Here is a 7160-nt window from a genome sequence, read left to right as displayed (position 1 = left end):
ATTAGCATAAGGGGTTGTGGGAAGAGCCCTCAGGGATTTAGGAGTCTTTGGCATGTCCCAAAGTGTGCTGCAGCATTGCAGAACCAGGAATGGAAGTGTGAAGAGCTTCAACCTTACCATGATTACATTTATATTGCAAATGTTGTGTGGGCTTTCTGGAAGTTATTCTTTAGAAGCCTTGTGAAAAAAACAACAAAGTGTTTTCCAAGTAATAATGTCCTCATTCACACTTGGTAAGGCAAATTATAGCTGCAGTCACTTGGTTTGATTCCTTCAAGTCCTGATAGCTTGCTCTATCAGGGTGGAGAGGGGAAGGCTCTACTGCTCTGTAAAACTGGAAGTTCTTTAATGAGTTAAAGACTAAAGCAACAAAGAGAAGTCAAAAGTCTGAAGCTGGCAAAGTTGGCTGAGCTTATTACTGTTTGTGGTCTTTCCTTTGCCTTAAAAGTTTAGGTGGTTTGGGTCTAGGACAGTGATGAGAGATTTTCCTTGTTTGGTTTAGTTTGACTCCTTCACACCTCACCAAGCAATCACAATGGCTTACTGGCATTTGCTTGTTAGCAGCCTGCCAATATTTGAAGCTATAGGAGTGCTGGAGAGGGACTTTTTCTAGTGGCATGGAGTGTCAGGATGAGGGGTGGTGGCTTCAAAGTGGGAGAAGCTGGATTTAGATGAGACAAGAGGGGTATTGGACGTGGCACTCGGTGCCATGGTCTAGTCATGAGGTCTCTGGTGACAGGTTGGACTGGATGATCTTTGAGGTCTCTTCCAACCTTGGTGATGCTGTGATACACGAGGAAGAACTTCTTCCTGAGCAGGGTGGTGAAGCACTAGAACAGGTTGCCCAGAGAAAGTTGTGAAGGCTCCAAGCCTGGATGCGTTCCAAGGCTGGATGGAGTCTTGAGCGAGCTGGTCTAGCAGGAGGTGTCCCTGCCCATGGCAGGAGGATGGATCTTTCAGTTCCCTTCCAACCCAAACCATTCACTAATTCTATTATGATTTTTAATTGGTTAAAAAAAAAAACACCTCTAAGTGTCTTTTTAAGAAGTGTTTTATAAGTTAAACTAAAGCCTTGCAGGTTCAAGAGGTTTCCCTGGAGCAGGCAGTTCTTCTTCTTCTGCCCAGGGAGCCTCCTTTTCTCTCCTTCCCCCTACAATTTGCTCAAATCAGTTTGCACTGCACAGTCAGGATCCAAAATAGGACCATGCATCGAGTTACTTATAAAAATACCAACAGGATCAAGCAGTTTTTTCCCTGGCTGGATAAAGGAGTGTTTTCTGAAACCACTGACCTAGTGGTACATCCCTGTGTGCCAGCTCCACCCTTCTGTTTCCAAACAGCTCTGGAAAACAGCAGGAGGGGGAAAAAAAGATCCTTGAAGCCTCCAAATACTTCTGCAGTTGGTTTTGCTTTTGTGCTTTTGTTGGTTTGGTTTTGTGTTGTGTGTTTGTTGGGGGTGGGTTTGGGTGGGGGGTTTTTTTTGGACCCTCAAAATGAAATTGGTGTTTAAACACAACACACAAACGTGGTCTGCTCCTTGGCAAACCCAGCCCAGTGTGGAGTTTCACTTCACACTTACTCATTTTCAAGCTGTTCAGCCTGGTTTTGGAGAGGGGGGACCTGGAGGAAGCAGTTGGGCTGTAAGGTGCTTCATAAAGGGTCACATTGCTGTGCAATGGCTCCTGGGGTGTTTCAACACACTTGCCTCAGGAACCTGCTGCATGAAACCCTTTTCTAAGGAGATGGAGTAGTTCAGTGTAATTGTTTGGGAGGGGTTTTTTTTTTGAGTGCTCAGCTTCAATCTGAGAAAGCAGGCTGCTGGTTTTCAGTCCCAGAGGCACTGTGTGATCAGAGGGGGCTCTGGAAAACGTTATCCACTCAGGATCTAGAGCACATTCTCTGTACCCCTTCCCCACCCCAGGGAAGCATTAAGGAGGGAGGGAATGTGTCCAAAGACAGCCTTTTCTCTCCATTGCTATAGTTACTTGGCAATTAGACTCTCTCAGTACAATCCTGAGTATTTATTATTGTATGACTCCAAGGTGATGTTTAGAACAAGTGGTTTTGAAAACCTATTTCTGCATTTTATAGCCCAGCATGTGCTGTCCCAGGGTTCCTTCCCTCCCTTCTCCCCTCACACTCTCTTCTCCTCTCTTTCCAGTCAATAAATGTATGAAAAAATAGAGGAGGCTGAAGTGAAGCCAAAAAGGTTTAAAAAATAACAATAATCCTTGCCTTTCCCTGACAAAAGTCAACTTTTTGAATGATCAGACCTTGCACCACCAGTTTTCTTAACTCTATACCTAACTTGAGGTGGTATAGAAACCTTCTGAGGGAGGTTTAGGTTGGACCTGAGCAACAATTTCTTCCCCCAAAGGGTTGTCAAGCCCTGAAACAGGCTGCCCAGGGCAGTGGTGGAGTCTCCATCCCTGCAGGGGTTTCTAAGCTATGGAGATGTGGTGCTGAGGGCCATGGTTTAGTGGTGACCTGGCAGTGCTGGGTTAAGGGTTGGACTGGGATGATCTTCAAGGTCTCTTCCAACCCAAACAGTTCTGTAATTAAATTACTACTCATGGACTAATAGTTGGGCATTCAACAGCTGGCCACCAAACAAGCTAGAGGCAGAAGTGAGAAGCCAAGAGGGATCAGTACCAGTGTTCTTCCTCAGAATTGCTATTTCCCTGATGTCTAGTGGAAAGAAACTGTTCACAGGGCATGTCCACACATGCACATGGATGTGAGGAGCTTCTCTGGGCCTGCTCCAGCCAGAATTCAAAGCCCATTCTCAACAGACTCCTTTTAACTGTTAGCCCTAGTTCTACCCAGCAAACTATAGGATGGTTCACCTCCACCTCAACAGCTGTTGGCTTAAAACTGCTTTCAACTCTTGAGCCTTCTCTAGGAAGTGTGCATCACCTTTCAGCAATCCCACAGCATCTCTCCTGTCCCTTGCCTGCTGGATGCTAACACACTCCTGATCCCCTCTTTTCCAAAGAATACCCATGTCAGCTCTCCCCCACTTTTAAATAGCATCAATCACCTCCCCCACACACAACCATTATTTCTGTGCTGCCAAGAGTAGCAGAGATCTGCAGAGGAAGACAGGAGTGTAGGAGTTCTCTGCTTGAAATGGTTGATGCAGCCTTTGGTCCTAGGCCCCCCACTTTGCTGCCTGTACTTCAGAAGGTTTCTTTCATGGTACAGAGAGAATGAGACCTGGGCAGGGAACTTCAGCTTTTTTCCTTGCAGATGCAAGCTGCATTCACCAGCAGATACTGATGCTTATGTTTCTCTTTGAAAGCCTTCTTGCTATCCAAGCAACAACACAAAACAAGTCAGAGTCCAAAGCCTGAGGAAAAAGAATCCCCTCTTCAGCAGGACTTTGCCCTAGATTGGGAAAAGTGCCAGGGAATCCATTAAGTGTACTTGGCCATTCTTATTGATTTGATGTGGGAGGCAGGCAGAGACAGTGGGGTGAACAATGGGCTGAAGGCTGAGGGAGGCTTGCATTAGGAGAGTCAGCTTCTGGTGGAGAACAAAACATCAGGCTGTCCTGTCTCAGTGCTCATGTTAATAACCAAGTCCATTTTAGACTTTTGAGAGGCTGGAGGGGGTCCAGAGAAAGGCAGTGAAGCTGGTGAGGGTCTGGTGAGGAGTCACTGAGGGAGCTGGGGTTGTTCACCCTGGAGAAAAGGAGGCTGAGGGGAGACCTTCTGGCTCTCTACAACTACCTGAAAGGAGGCTGGAGCCACATGAGGGTTGGTCTGTTCTCCCTAGTAAGAAGTGATAGGATGAGAGGAAATGGCCTCAAGTTTCACCAGGGGAGGGTTAGGTTGGACATTAGAAGGAGCTTCTTCACTGAAACACTGGAACACCTAGGGAGGTGGCTGGGTCCCCATCCCTGGAGGTATTCAAAATCCACACAGATGTGGTGCTGAGGTTTAGCCTCAGACTTGGTAGAGTTAGAGAGTGGTTGGACTGGATGATCTTAAAGGTCTTTTCCAACCAAGTGATTATGATTCTCGTGCCAGTTTCACAAGGGTGAGGTAATGTCATACTCAGCAGCATGGTGCTGCTGCTTGCAGGTCTCAGGTCTGGCTGGCTGGAGTGCAGCTTGGGCAAGCAGCACAAGGTGTGTCACAGCTGGTGGTGCTGATTCTGTTGGGAATATGAAGTTTGCTCCCAAAATGTCTGGAGGAAAGCACTTGGCATGGAAAGAGTGATCTGAGCTTTTGCATGAGGTGTTGGGTGACAGGTTGGACTTGATGATCTCTGAGATCTTTTCCAACCTTATTGATTCTATGATTCTATGATTCTAATTCTTCTGTTACAGGTGTCAGCACCATTGTGACCTTCCTCACACACCTATTGTGTGTGCTATTTTGTGATCCTTTTTTAGCTCAGCAGTAGAGAGAGGAGGAGAACTAACATGCTGTATTGATGGAGGGTACCTAATGAGCCAGCCTGCAAATGAGGGCTGGTTTTGCAGCTCTTTAAATGTAAAGAAGGCTATGGACATGCTGGAAGGTGTCCAGAGAAGGGCCAGGAGGATGAGCAGAGGGCTGGAGCTGCTCTGCTATGAGGACAGACTGAAAGAGTTGGGGCTGTTCAGTCTGGAGAAGAGAAGGCTCCGAGGTGACCTCATTGTGGCCTTCCAGTGTCTGAAGGGGCCTACAAGAAGGCTGGGGAGGGACTGCTCAGGCTCTCAGGTAGTGATAGGACTAGGGGGAATGGAATGAAGCTGGAGCTGGGGAGATTCAGGTACTGGAGGTGAGGAGGAAGTTCTTCACCATGAGAGTGGTGAAGCCCTGGAATGGGTTGTCCAGGGAGGTGGTTGGGGACCCGTCCCTGGAGCTGTTTAAGGCCAGGCTGGATGAGGCTCTGGCCAGCCTGATCTAGTGTGGGGTGAGGATTTTTCCCAAAGCCAGGTGACTGCAGGCATGAACTAGGGCATATCCCATATCCCATATCCTATATCCCAGATCCCATATCCCATCAGACTGGATGTTAGGAAGAAGTTGTTCCCCATGAGGGTGGTGAGAGCCTGGCACAGGTTGCCCAGGGAGGTGGTAGAAGCCTCCTGCCTGGAGGTGTTTGCAGCCAGGCTGGAGGTGGCTGTGAGCAACCTGCTGGAGTGTGAGGTGTCCCTGCCCATGGCAGGGGGGTTTGGAACTGGCTGAGCCTTGAGGTCCCTTCCAACCCTGACTGATTCTATGATTCTCTGATTTTCCACCCATCCATGTCCCTGGCTAATTCTGTACAGCTTCTAGCTACTGAGGCATGACTATTGTGTTAAGCAAGAAGCCAGGCCCTTCCAGTTCTTTTGGCTGGGGTGTTAGCAACGTGGCAAGGAAACAAAGTAAAGGGATGGAAAGTTTTTTGTTTCTTTCTGGTGTGTTTCATCAGTTTCTCCTTGATTCTTGTTTTTTAATGGCAGGCTGCAGACCTTAAACCACAGTTAATGACCAAGCTGGAGGAGTATGTGCTCAGACTGCAGCCATCCTGAAGGCTCCTCTCTATCAAGCTGAAAGCATGCAGTGAAAAGAGCAATTGCAAGCAGAGAGATCAGCAGCATCCTAGGACATGCAGCTAAGTGGAGCATGCTGGAAAAGCAGTGAACCTAATAGCCCTGCAGTCTGAGAGTTATAAAACTGCCTCACAGTCTCCTGTCCTGAACAAGCATTGCTGGGGGTTTTTTGAGGTAGGATTTCAGATGTCTTGGTTCCATCTTGTGTTATACAGTTTGTGGGGTACACTTGGATTGAAAGGTGGGAGATGTGAGCACACTGTGGCTGCAAACAACTTCAGGCACTGGTCTCAAAATGTGGGCACTTCTGGGCCTGAAATAAAGCAATTGGTGTTAGTGGATGAGGATGTTATTTCATACATACTCAGAATAAAATATGATTCCTTGATGTCCAGGATCTGGAGCCAGATTGCAGAGATTTTTAAGGGGACTCTCTGCTAAATCCCCTCTCTGTGTTGGCCTCAGATGAGGGGCTGAGTCTGCTTTCAGTCTGTGCTAGGAAACATGACTTGGTCTCCCTCTACTCTGCCCTAGTCAGGTCACATCTGGAGGACTGTGTCCAGTTCTGGGATCCCCATTTCAACAGTCAGGAAACTACTGGAGAGAGTCCAGCAGAGGCCACAAAGCTGCTGAGGGGCCTGGGGCAGCTCTGTGAGGAGGAAAAGCTGAGAGCCCTGGGTCTGATGAACCTGGAGAAGAGCAGCCCCAGAGGGGATCTGCTCAGATCTCAGCAAGAGCTAAAGGGTAGAGAGTAAGAGGCTGGGGCCAGACTCTTGTCACTGGTGCCCAGGAACAGGACAAAGGGCAGAGGGCACAAACTGGAGCCTAGGAGGTTCCATCTGAACAGGAGGAGAAACTTTAGTGTGAGGGTGCTGGAGGCCTGGAAGCAGGCTGCCCAGAGAGGTTGTGGAGTCTCCTCTGGAGAGATTCCAAACCTACCTGGCCACTGTGATTCTGGGCAAGCTGCTGTGGGTGCCTCTGCTTCAGGACCTCTCAAGAGGTCCCTTCCAACCCCACTATGCAGGGATTCTGGGGTTCTGCCTTACCAATTTAGGCAAAGCAAGTGTGAGGAAATGGTCCAAGCCAGAAAAGCCTCTTGCCTCTAGTGATATATGTGCTTGGGTGCTGTGTGACCTTGCATTTCTCTGCCTTTACTGTGACAGTGCTGCACTGGTACCAGAATGTCTTATTCTTGGGCCAGTTTATGGACGCTTGAGGCTGCTGGGTTTATTGTCTTTTATGTTAATCACATGAGCAGATCTGCTTGGGTCCTGATGAAGTGGAAAGAAAGTCTGGGCTTAGCATTCCTAGGAGGGGGAGGAATGCCTCAAACCTCACACCAAATGGGCAACATGTTGGTTTCCACTGAGCACAGTATTTTGATTTACTCATCAGCTCCTGCAGAGCATGAGGAAACTCTTACAACCTTTATAGTCCAAGAGCACCCTCAAACCTGCTTCAGCCTCAGAATGGGAGGGAGGCTTTTTTCCTGTTTCTGTGCTATTTTGACACTGTGTACCCAGATCTCCATAGTGAGGGTTATCTGTGGCTTGAATTCCAGGGCACTGGGCAGTGCTGTAGGTACCTTTTTTCCTCCAGCAGCTTCCAAGAAATGCTTGGGCTTTCAGCCTCG

This window comes from Dryobates pubescens, chromosome 33, assembly GCF_014839835.1.
Source record: "Dryobates pubescens isolate bDryPub1 chromosome 33, bDryPub1.pri, whole genome shotgun sequence".
Classification (NCBI taxonomy): Eukaryota; Metazoa; Chordata; class Aves; order Piciformes; family Picidae; genus Dryobates; species Dryobates pubescens.
This window is presented reverse-complemented; position numbering follows the sequence as displayed.